Source organism: Hippocampus guttulatus, unplaced genomic scaffold, assembly GCF_054856545.1.
Source record: "Hippocampus guttulatus isolate MCC_2025c unplaced genomic scaffold, RoL_Hgut_1.0 HiC_scaffold_43, whole genome shotgun sequence".
Classification (NCBI taxonomy): Eukaryota; Metazoa; Chordata; class Actinopteri; order Syngnathiformes; family Syngnathidae; genus Hippocampus; species Hippocampus guttulatus.
Genome location: NW_028233902.1, coordinates 57501 through 67500, shown reverse-complemented (window position 1 = coordinate 67500; position 10000 = coordinate 57501).

Genomic DNA, 10000 nt, shown 5'->3' with positions numbered 1-10000 from the left:
AAAGAGGCCACTCGGTCGGATTGAAAACTTGGAGTTTGCAGCGCCGGAAGGGGCCGGCGAGGAGGCCGAGTGCGGCCGGGAAAGAGGCCACTCGGTCGGATTGGGAGTTTGAAAAAAATCCCCCATTCATTTCCAATGGCGGAGGTACCAGGGGCAAGGCTGGGGGTACCAGGGGCGAAGCTGGCTGGGGGTACCAGGGGTAAGGCTGAGGGTACCAGGGGTGCCGCTGGGGGTACCAGGGGTAAGGCTGAGGGTACCAGGGGTGCCGCTGAGGGTACCAGGGGTACCGCTGGGGGTACCAGGGGTGCCGCTGAGGGTACCAGGGGTAAGGCTGAGGGTACCAGGGGTGCCGCTGGGGGTACCAGGGGTGCCGCTGAGGGTACCAGGGGTAGGGCTGGAGGTACCAGGGGTGCCGCTGAGGGTACCAGGGGTAAAGAGCGGGCCGGCCCGGCGGGCGAGTGTGGCCGGGAAAGAGGCCTCTCGGTCGGATTGGGAGTTTGAAAAAAATCCCCCATTCATTTCCAATGGCGGAGGTACCAGGGGCAAGGCTGGGGGTACCAGGGGTAAAGAGCGGGCCGGCCCGGCGGGCGAGTGTGGCCGGAAAAGGGGCCTCTTGGTCGGATTGGGAGTTTGAAAAAATTCCCCCATTCATTTTCAATGGCGGGGGTACCAGGGGTAGAGCTGGGGGTACCAGGGGTAAAGAGCGGGCCGGCCCGGCGTGCGAGTTTGGCCGGAAAAGGGGCCACTCGGTCGGATTGGGAGTTTGAAAAAAATCCCCCATTCATTTCCAATGGCGGAGGTACCAGGGGCAAGGCTGGGGGTACCAGGGGCGAAGCTGGCTGGGGGTACCAGGGGTAAGGCTGAGGGTACCAGGGGTGCAGCTGAGGGTACCAGGGGTAAGGTTGAGGGTACCAGGGGTGTTGCTGGGGGTACCAGGGGTCACCATTCATTTTCAATGGGGGAGGTACCAGGGGCAAGGCTGGGGGTACCAGGGGTGTTGCTGGGGGTACCAGGGGTAAAGAGCGGGCCGGCCCGGCGGGCGAGTGTGGCCGGAAAAGGGGCCTCTTGCTCGGATTGGGAGTTTGAAAAAATTCCCCCATTCATTTTCAATGGCAGATGTACCAGGGGTCGGTGTCCGCCAGACGGCGGTGTGGTAGGCAAAAGGCGGGCCGGCTCGGCGAGCGTGCGTGCCCGGGAAAAAGGCCTCTTGGCCGGCGTGAGAGTTTAATAATAGCGGGCCGGCTCATCGAGCGTGCGTGCCCGGGAAAAGGGCCTCTTGGCCGGCGTGAGAGTTTAATAATAGCGGGCCGGCCCGGCGAGCGTGCGTGCCCGGGAAAAAGGCCTCCTTGCAGGCGTGAGCGTTTAATAATAGCGGGCCGGCCCGGCGAGCGTGCGTGCCCGGGAAAAAGGCCTCCTTGCAGGCGTGAGAGTTTAATAATAGCGGGCCGGCCCGGCGAGCGTGCGTGCCCGGGAAAAAGGCCTCCTTGCAGGCGTGAGAGTTTAATAATAGCGGGCCGGCTCGGCGAGCGTGCGTGCACGGGAAAAAGGCCTCTTGGCCGGCGTGAGAGTTTAATAATAGCGGGCCGGCCCGGCGAGCGTGCGTGCCCGGGAAAAAGGCCTCCTTGCAGGCGTGAGAGTTTAATAATAGCGGGCCGGCTCATCGAGCGTGCGTGCCCGGGAAAAGGGCCTCCTTGCAGGCGTGAGAGTTTAATAATAGCGGGCCGGCTCTGCGAGCGTGCGTGCCCGGGAAAAGGGCCTCTTGGCCGGCCTGAGCGTTTAATAATAGCGGGCCGGCTCATCGAGCGTGCGTGCCCGGGAAAAGGGCCTCTTGGCCGGCCTGAGCGTTTAATAATAGCGGGCCGGCCCCGCGAGCGTGCGTGCCCGGGAAAAAGGCCTCCTTGCAGGCGTGAGAGTTTAATAATAGCGGGCCGGCTCATCGAGCGTGCGTGCCCGGGAAAAGGGCCTCCTTGCAGGCGTGAGAGTTTAATAATAGCGGGCCGGCTCGGCGAGCGTGCGTGCCCGGGAAAAGGGCCTCTTGGCCGGCGTGAGAGTTTAATAATAGCGGGCCGGCCCCGCGAGCGTGCGTGCCCGGGAAAAAGGCCTCCTTGCAGGGGTGAGAGTTTAATAATAGCGGGCCGGCCCGGCGAGCGTGCGTGCCCGGGAAAAAGGCCTCCTTGCAGGCGTGAGCGTTTAATAATAGCGGACCGGCTCTGCGAGCGTGCGTGCCCGGGAAAAGGGCCTCTTGGCCGGCCTGAGCGTTTAATAATAGCGGGCCGGCCCGGCGAGCGTGCGTGCCCGGGAAAAAGGCCTCTTGGCCGGCTTGGGGGATTGAAAAAAAATCCCCCATTCATTTTCAACGGGAGGGGTCGGCGGTACCGCTTGGTGTCCGCCAGACGGCGGTGTGGTAGGCAAATGGCGGGCCTGCACGGCGAGCGTGCGTGCCCGGGAAAAAGGCCTCCTTGCAGGCGTGAGAGTTTAATAATAGCGGGCCGGCCCGGAGAGCGTGCGTGCCCGGGAAAAAGGCCTCTTGGCCGGCGTGAGAGTTTAATAATAGCGGGCCGGCCCGGCGAGCGTGCGTGCCCGGGAAAAAGGCCTCCTTGCAGGCGTGAGCGTTTAATAATAGCGGGCCGGCTCATCGAGCGTGCGTGCCCGGGAAAAGGGCCTCTTGGCCGGCGTGAGAGTTTAATAATAGCGGGCCGGCTCATCGAGCGTGCGTGCCCGGGAAAAAGGCCTCTTGGCCGGCTTGGGGGATTGAAAAAAAAATCCCCCATTCATTTTCAACGGGAGGGGTCGGCGGTACCGCTTGGTGTCCGCCAGACGGCGGTGTGGTAGGCAAATGGCGGGCCTGCACGGCGAGCGTGCGTGCCCGGGAAAAAGGCCTCCTGGCCGGCGTGAGAGTTTAATAATAGCGGGCCGGCTCTGCGAGCGTGCGTGCCCGGGAAAAAGGCCTCCTTGCAGGCGTGAGAGTTTAATAATAGCGGGCCGGCTCGGCGAGCGTGCGTGCCCGGGAAAAAGGCCTCCTTGCAGGCGTAAGAGTTTAATAATAGCGGGCCGGCTCATCGAGCGTGCGTGCCCGGGAAAAAGGCCTCTTGGCCGGCGTGAGAGTTTAATAATAGCGGGCCGGCCCGGCGAGCGTGCGTGCCCGGGAAAAAGGCCTCCTTGCAGGCGTGAGCGTTTAATAATAGCGGGCCGGCTCATCGAGCGTGCGTGCCCGGGAAAAGGGCCTCTTGGCCGGCGTGAGAGTTTAATAATAGCGGGCCGGCTCATCGAGCGTGCGTGCCCGGGAAAAAGGCCTCTTGGCCGGCTTGGGGGATTGTAAAAAAAAATCCCCCATTCATTTTCAACGGGAGGGGTCGGCGGTACCGCGTGGTGTCCGCCAGACGGCGGTGTGGTAGGCAAATGGCGGGCCTGCACGGCGAGCGTGCGTGCCCGGGAAAAATGCCTCCTGGCCGGCGTGAGAGTTTAATAATAGCGGGCCGGCTCATCGAGCGTGCGTGCCCGGGAAAAAGGCCTCCTTGCAGGCGTGAGAGTTTAATAATAGCGGGCCGGCTCGGCGAGCGTGCGTGCCCGGGAAAAAGGCCTCTTGGCCAGCTTGGGGGATTGAAAAAAAATCCCCCATTCATTTTCAACGGGAGGGGTCGGCGGTACCGCTTGGTGTCCGCCAGACGGCGGTGTGGTAGGCAAATGGCGGGCCTGCACGGCGAGCGTGCGTGCCCGGGAAAAATGCCTCCTGGCCGGCGTGAGAGTTTAATAATAGCGGGCCGGCTCGGCGAGCGTGCGTGCCCGGGAAAAAGGCCTCTTGGCCGGCGTGAGAGTTTAATAATAGCGGGCCGGCTCGGCGAGCGTGCGTGCCCGGGAAAAGGGCCTCTTGGCCGGCGTGAGAGTTTAATAATAGCGGGCCGGCTCAGCGAGCGTGCGTGCCCGGGAAAAAGGCCTCCTTGCAGGCGTGAGAGTTTAATAATAGCGGGCCGGCTCATCGAGCGTGCGTGCCCGGGAAAAGGGCCTCTTGGCCGGCGTGAGAGTTTAATAATAGCGGGCCTGAGAGTTTAATAATAGCGGGCCGGCTCGGCGAGCGTGCGTGCCCGGGAAAAGGGCCTCTTGGCCGGCGTGAGAGTTTAATAATAGCGGGCCGGCTCATCGAGCGTGCGTGCCCGGGAAAAGGGCCTCTTGGCCGGCGTGAGAGTTTAATAATAGCGGGCCGGCCCGGCGAGCGTGCGTGCCCGGGAAAAAGGCCTCCTTGCAGGCGTGAGCGTTTAATAATAGCGGGCCGGCCCGGCGAGCGTGCGTGCCCGGGAAAAAGGCCTCCTTGCAGGCGTGAGAGTTTAATAATAGCGGGCCGGCTCCGCGAGCGTGCGTGGCCGGGAAAAAGGCCTCTTGGCCGGCGTGAGAGTTTAATAATAGCGGGCCGGCTCGGCGAGCGTGCGTGCCCGGGAAAAGGGCCTCTTGGCCGGCGTGAGAGTTTAATAATAGCGGGCCGGCTCATCGAGCGTGCGTGCCCGGGAAAAGGGCCTCTTGGCCGGCGTGAGAGTTTAATAATAGCGGGCCGGCCCGGCGAGCGTGCGTGCCCGGGAAAAAGGCCTCCTTGCAGGCGTGAGAGTTTAATAATAGCGGGCCGGCTCCGCGAGCGTGCGTGGCCGGGAAAAAGGCCTCTTGGCCGGCGTGAGAGTTTAATAATAGCGGGCCGGCTCATCGAGCGTGCGTGCCCGGGAAAAGGGCCTCTTGGCCGGCGTGAGAGTTTAATAATAGCGGGCCGGCTCATCGAGCGTGCGTGCCCGGGAAAAGGGCCTCTTGGCCGGCGTGAGAGTTTAATAATAGCGGGCCGGCCCGGCGAGCGTGCGTGCCCGGGAAAAAGGCCTCCTTGCAGGCGTGAGAGTTTAATAATAGCGGGCCGGCCCGGCGAGCGTGCGTGCCCGGGAAAAAGGCCTCCTTGCAGGCGTGAGAGTTTAATAATAGCGGGCCGGCCCGGCGAGCGTGCGTGCCCGGGAAAAAGGCCTCCTTGCAGGCGTGAGAGTTTAATAATAGCGGGCCGGCCCGGCGAGCGTGCGTGCCCGGGAAAAAGGCCTCCTTGCAGGCGTGAGAGTTTAATAATAGCGGGCCGGCTCCGCGAGCGTGCGTGCCCGGGAAAAAGGCCTCCTTGCAGGCGTGAGAGTTCAATAATAGCGGGCCGGCCCGGCGAGCGTGCGTGCCCGGGAAAAAGGCCTCCTTGCAGGCGTGAGAGTTTAATAATAGCGGGCCGGCCCGGCGAGCGTGCGTGCCCGGGAAAAAGGCCTCTTGGCCGGCGTGAGAGTTTAATAATAGCGGGCCGGCCCCGCGAGCGTGCGTGCCCGGGAAAAAGGCCTCCTTGCAGGGGTGAGAGTTTAATAATAGCGGGCCGGCCCGGCGAGCGTGCGTGCCCGGGAAAAAGGCCTCTTGGCCGGCGTGGGAGATTGAAAAAATTCCCCCATTCATTTTCAATGGCGGGGGTACCAGGGGTAGAGCTGGGGGTACCAGGGGTAAAGAGCGGGCCGGCCCGGCGTGCGAGTTTGGCCGGAAAAGAGGCCTCTTGGTCGGATTGGGAGATTGAAAAAATTCCCCCATTCATTTTCAATGGCGGGGGTACCAGGGGTAGAGCTGGGGGTACCAGGGGTAAAGAGCGGGCCGGCCCGGCGTGCGAGTTTGGCCGGAAAAGAGGCCTCTTGGTCGGATTGGGAGATTGAAAAAATTTCCCCCATTCATTTTCAATGGCGGGGGTACCAGGGGTAGAGCTGGGGGTACCAGGGGTAAAGAGCGGGCCGGCCCGGCGTGCGAGTTTGGCCGGAAAAGAGGCCTCTTGGTCGGATTGGGAGATTGAAAAAATTCCCCCATTCATTTTCAATGGCGGGGGTACCAGGGGTAAAGAGCGGGCCGGCCCAGCGTGCGAGTTTGGCCGGGAAAGGGGCCTCCTGGCCGGCCTGGGGGATTAAAAAAATTCCCCCATTCATTTTCAATGGCGGGGGTACCAGGGGTAGCAGTACCGATTTTGGTCGTTAGGGGCGCTGTAGTAGGTAAACCAGATATGCGGAGTTAGGGGGTCAAGAAGGCGAAAGGCTTAGAAAGTGACCGTTCACCAAAATACTTTCCGAAACGTATATAGGGGGGCATGTGTCGGACGAGTCACCATGCTTTCTCGATGCTGGAGGTACCAGGGGCACAAAGTTGGCCGGGAAAGATGCCTCTTAGGCGGATTGAAAGCATGAGAAAATGCCCCCCATTCATTTTCAATGGCGGAGAGCGGGCCGGCCCCGCAGCCGAGTGTGGCCGGCGGAGAGGCGTCTCGGTCGGATGAATGAAGCGTGGAGCCGGCCTCTGACGGCGGAGCTCCGCACTTTCGAATATTTTCTATCTCCCCCTCCGGGCGGTCGACGGCAGTTGGGAAGGCCGCCCGAGAGGCGCCCGGGGCGGATACCTCGGGCGAAAAGCCGGCCTCTGACGGCGGAGCTCCGCACTTTCGAATATTTTCTATTTCCCCCTCCGGGCGGTCGACGGCAGTTGGGAAGGCCGCCCGAGAGGCGCCCGGGGCGGATACCTCGGGCGAAAAGCCGGCCTCTGACGGCGGAGCTCCGCACTTTCGAATATTTTCTATCTCCCCCTCCGGGCGGCCGACGGCAGTTGGGAAGGCCGCCCGAGAGGCGCCCGGGGCGGATACCTCGGGCGAAAAGCCGGCCTCTGACGGCGGAGCTCCGCACTTTCGAATATTTTCTATTTCCCCCTCCGGGCGGCCGACGGCAGTTGGGAAGGCCGCCCGAGAGGCGCCCGGGGCGGATACCTCGGGCGAAAAGCCGGCCTCTGACGGCGGAGCTCCGCACTTTCGAATATTTTCTATCTCCCCCTCCGGGCGGCCGACGGCAGTTGGGAAGGCCGCCCGAGAGGCGCCCGGGGCGGATACCTCGGGCGAAAAGCCGGCCTCCGACGGCGGAGCTCCGCACTTTCGAATATTTTCTATTTCCCCCTCCGGGCGGCCGACGGCAGTTGGGAAGGCCGCCCGAGAGGCGCCCGGGGCGGATACCTCGGGCGAAAAGCCGGCCTCTGACGGCGGAGCTCCGCACTTTCGAATATTTTCTATCTCCCCCTCCGGGCGGCCGACGGCAGTTGGGAAGGCCGCCCGAGAGGCGCCCGGGGCGGATACCTCGGGCGAAAAGCCGGCCTCTGACGGCGGAGCTCCGCACTTTCGAATATTTTCTATTTCCCCCTCCGGGCGGCCGACGGCAGTTGGGAAGGCCGCCCGAGAGGCGCCCGGGGCGGATACCTCGGGCGAAAAGCCGGCCTCTGACGGCGGAGCTCCGCACTTTCGAATATTTTCTATTTCCCCCTCCGGGCGGCCGACGGCAGTTGGGAAGGCCGCCCGAGAGGCGCCCCGGGGCGGATACCTCGGGCGAAAAGCCGGCCTCTGACGGCGGAGCTCCGCACTTTCGAATATTTTCTATTTCCCCCTCCGGGCGGCCGACGGCAGTTGGGAAGGCCGCCCGAGAGGCGCCCCGGGGCGGATACCCCGGGCGAAAAGCCGGCCTCTGACGGCGGAGCTCCGCACTTTCGAATATTTTCTATTTCCCCCTCCGGGCGGCCGACGGCAGTTGGGAAGGCCGCCCGAGAGGCGCCCCGGGGCGGATACCCCGGGCGAAAAGCCGGCCTCTGACGGCGGAGCTCCGCACTTTCGAATATTTTCTATTTCCCCCTCCGGGCGGCCGACGGCAGTTGGGAAGGCCGCCCGAGAGGCGCCCCGGGGCGGATACCCCGGGCGAAAAGCCGGCCTCTGACGGCGGAGCTCCGCACTTTCGAATATTTTCTATTTCCCCCTCCGGGCGGCTGACGGCAGGTGGGAAGGCCGCCCATTCATTTTCAATGGCGGAGGTACCAGGGGTGCCGCTGAGGGTACCAGGGGTGCCGCTGAGGGTACCAGGGGTGCCGCTGAGGGTACCAGGGGTACCGCTGAGGGTACCAGGGGTGCGGCTGAGGGTACCAGGGGTGCGGCTGAGGGTACCAGGGGTGCGGCTGAGGGTACCAGGGGTGCCGCTGAGGGTACCAGGGGTACGGCTGAGGGTACCAGGGGTGCCGCTGAGGGTACCAGGGGTACGGCTGAGGGTACCAGGGGTGCCGCTGAGGGTACCAGGGGTGCCGCTGAGGGTACCAGGGGTGCGGCTGAGGGTACCAGGGGTGCGGCTGAGGGTACCAGGGGTGCCGCTGAGGGTACCAGGGGTGCCGCTGAGGGTACCAGGGGTGCCGCTGAGGGTACCAGGGGTGCCGCTGAGGGTACCAGGGGTGCCGCTGAGGGTACCAGGGGTGCCGCTGAGGGTACCAGGGGTGCGGCTGAGGGTACCAGGGGTAAGGCTGAGGGTACCAGGGGTGCCGCTGAGGGTACCAGGGGTGCCGCTGAGGGTACCAGGGGTACGGCTGGAGGTACCAGGGGTAAGGCTGGAGGTACCAGGGGTAAGGCTGGAGGTACCAGGGGTTAGGCTGGAGGTACCAGGGGTAAGGCTGGGGGTACCAGGGGTAAGGCTGAGGGTACCAGGGGTTAGGCTGGGGGTACCAGGGGTAAGGCTGGGGGTACCAGGGGCGAAGCTGGCTGGGGGTACCAGGGGTTGGGCTGAGGGTACCAGGGGTTGGGCTGAGGGTACCAGGGGTAAGGCTGAGGGTACCAGGGGCGAAGCTGGCTGGGGGTACCAGGGGTGTTGCTGAGGGTACCAGGGGTGCCGCTGAGGGTACCAGGGGTTAGGCTGGGGGTACCAGGGGTTGAGCTGAGGGTACCAGGGGTAAGGCTGAGGGTACCAGGGGTGTTGCTGGGGGTACCAGGGGTCGCCATTCATTTTCAATGGGGGAGGTACCAGGGGTAGGGCTGGGGGTACCAGGGGTAAAGAGCGGACCGGCTCGCCGGCCGAGCGTGGCCGAAAAAGAGGCCTCCTGGCCGGATTGAGAAATTAAAAAAAATTCCCCCATTCATTTTCAATGGCGGGGGTACCAGGGGTATGCAGTACCGATTTTGGTCGTTAGGGGCGCTGTAGTAGGTAAACCAGATATGGGGAGTTAGGGGGTCAAGAAGGCTAAAAGGCTTAGAAAGTGAGCGTTCACCAAAATACTTTCCGAAACGTATATAGGTGAGCATGTTTTGAATGGGTGACCTCCAGGGCGACACAGGGGAGGCCCCTAAGAGTATAATCAGACCATCGTGAGGGTGTTTCCAGCCACCCAAAAGCACTGGAACGGCCTCTGACGGCGGAGCTCCGCACTATCGAATATTTTCTATTTCCCCCTCCAGGCGGTCGACGGCAGTTGGGAAGGCCGCCCGAGAGGCGCCCGGGGCGGATACCCCGTGCGAAAACCCGGCCTCTGACGGCGGAGCTCCGCACTTTCGAATATTTTCTGTTTCCCCCTCCGGGCGGTCGACGGCAGTTGGGAAGGCCGCCCGAGAGGCGCCCGGGGCGGATACCCCGTGCGAAAACCCGGCCTCTGACGGCGGAGCTCCGCACTTTCGAATATTTTCTGTTTCCCCCTCCGGGCGGTCGACGGCAGTTGGGAAGGCGGATACCCCGTGCGAAAACCCGGCCTCTGACGGCGGAGCTCCGCACTTTCGAACATTTTCTGTTTCCCCCTCCGGGCGGTCGACGGCAGTTGGGAAGGCCGCCCGAGAGGCGCCCGGGGCGGATACCCCGTGCGAAAACCCGGCCTCTGACGGCGGAGCTCCGCACTTTCGAACATTTTCTGTTTCCCCCTCCGGGCGGTCGACGGCAGTTGGGAAGGCCGCCCGAGAGGCGCCCGGGGCGGATACCCCGTGCGAAAACCCGGCCTCTGACGGCGGAGCTCCGCACTTTCGAATATTTTCTGTTTCCCCCTCCGGGCGGTCGACGGCAGTTGGGAAGGCCGCCCGAGAGGCGCCCGGGGCGGATACCCCGTGCGAAAACCCGGCCTCTGACGGCGGAGCTCCGCACTTTCGAATATTTTCTGTTTCCCCCTCCGGGCGGTCGACGGCAGTTGGGAAGGCCGCCCGAGA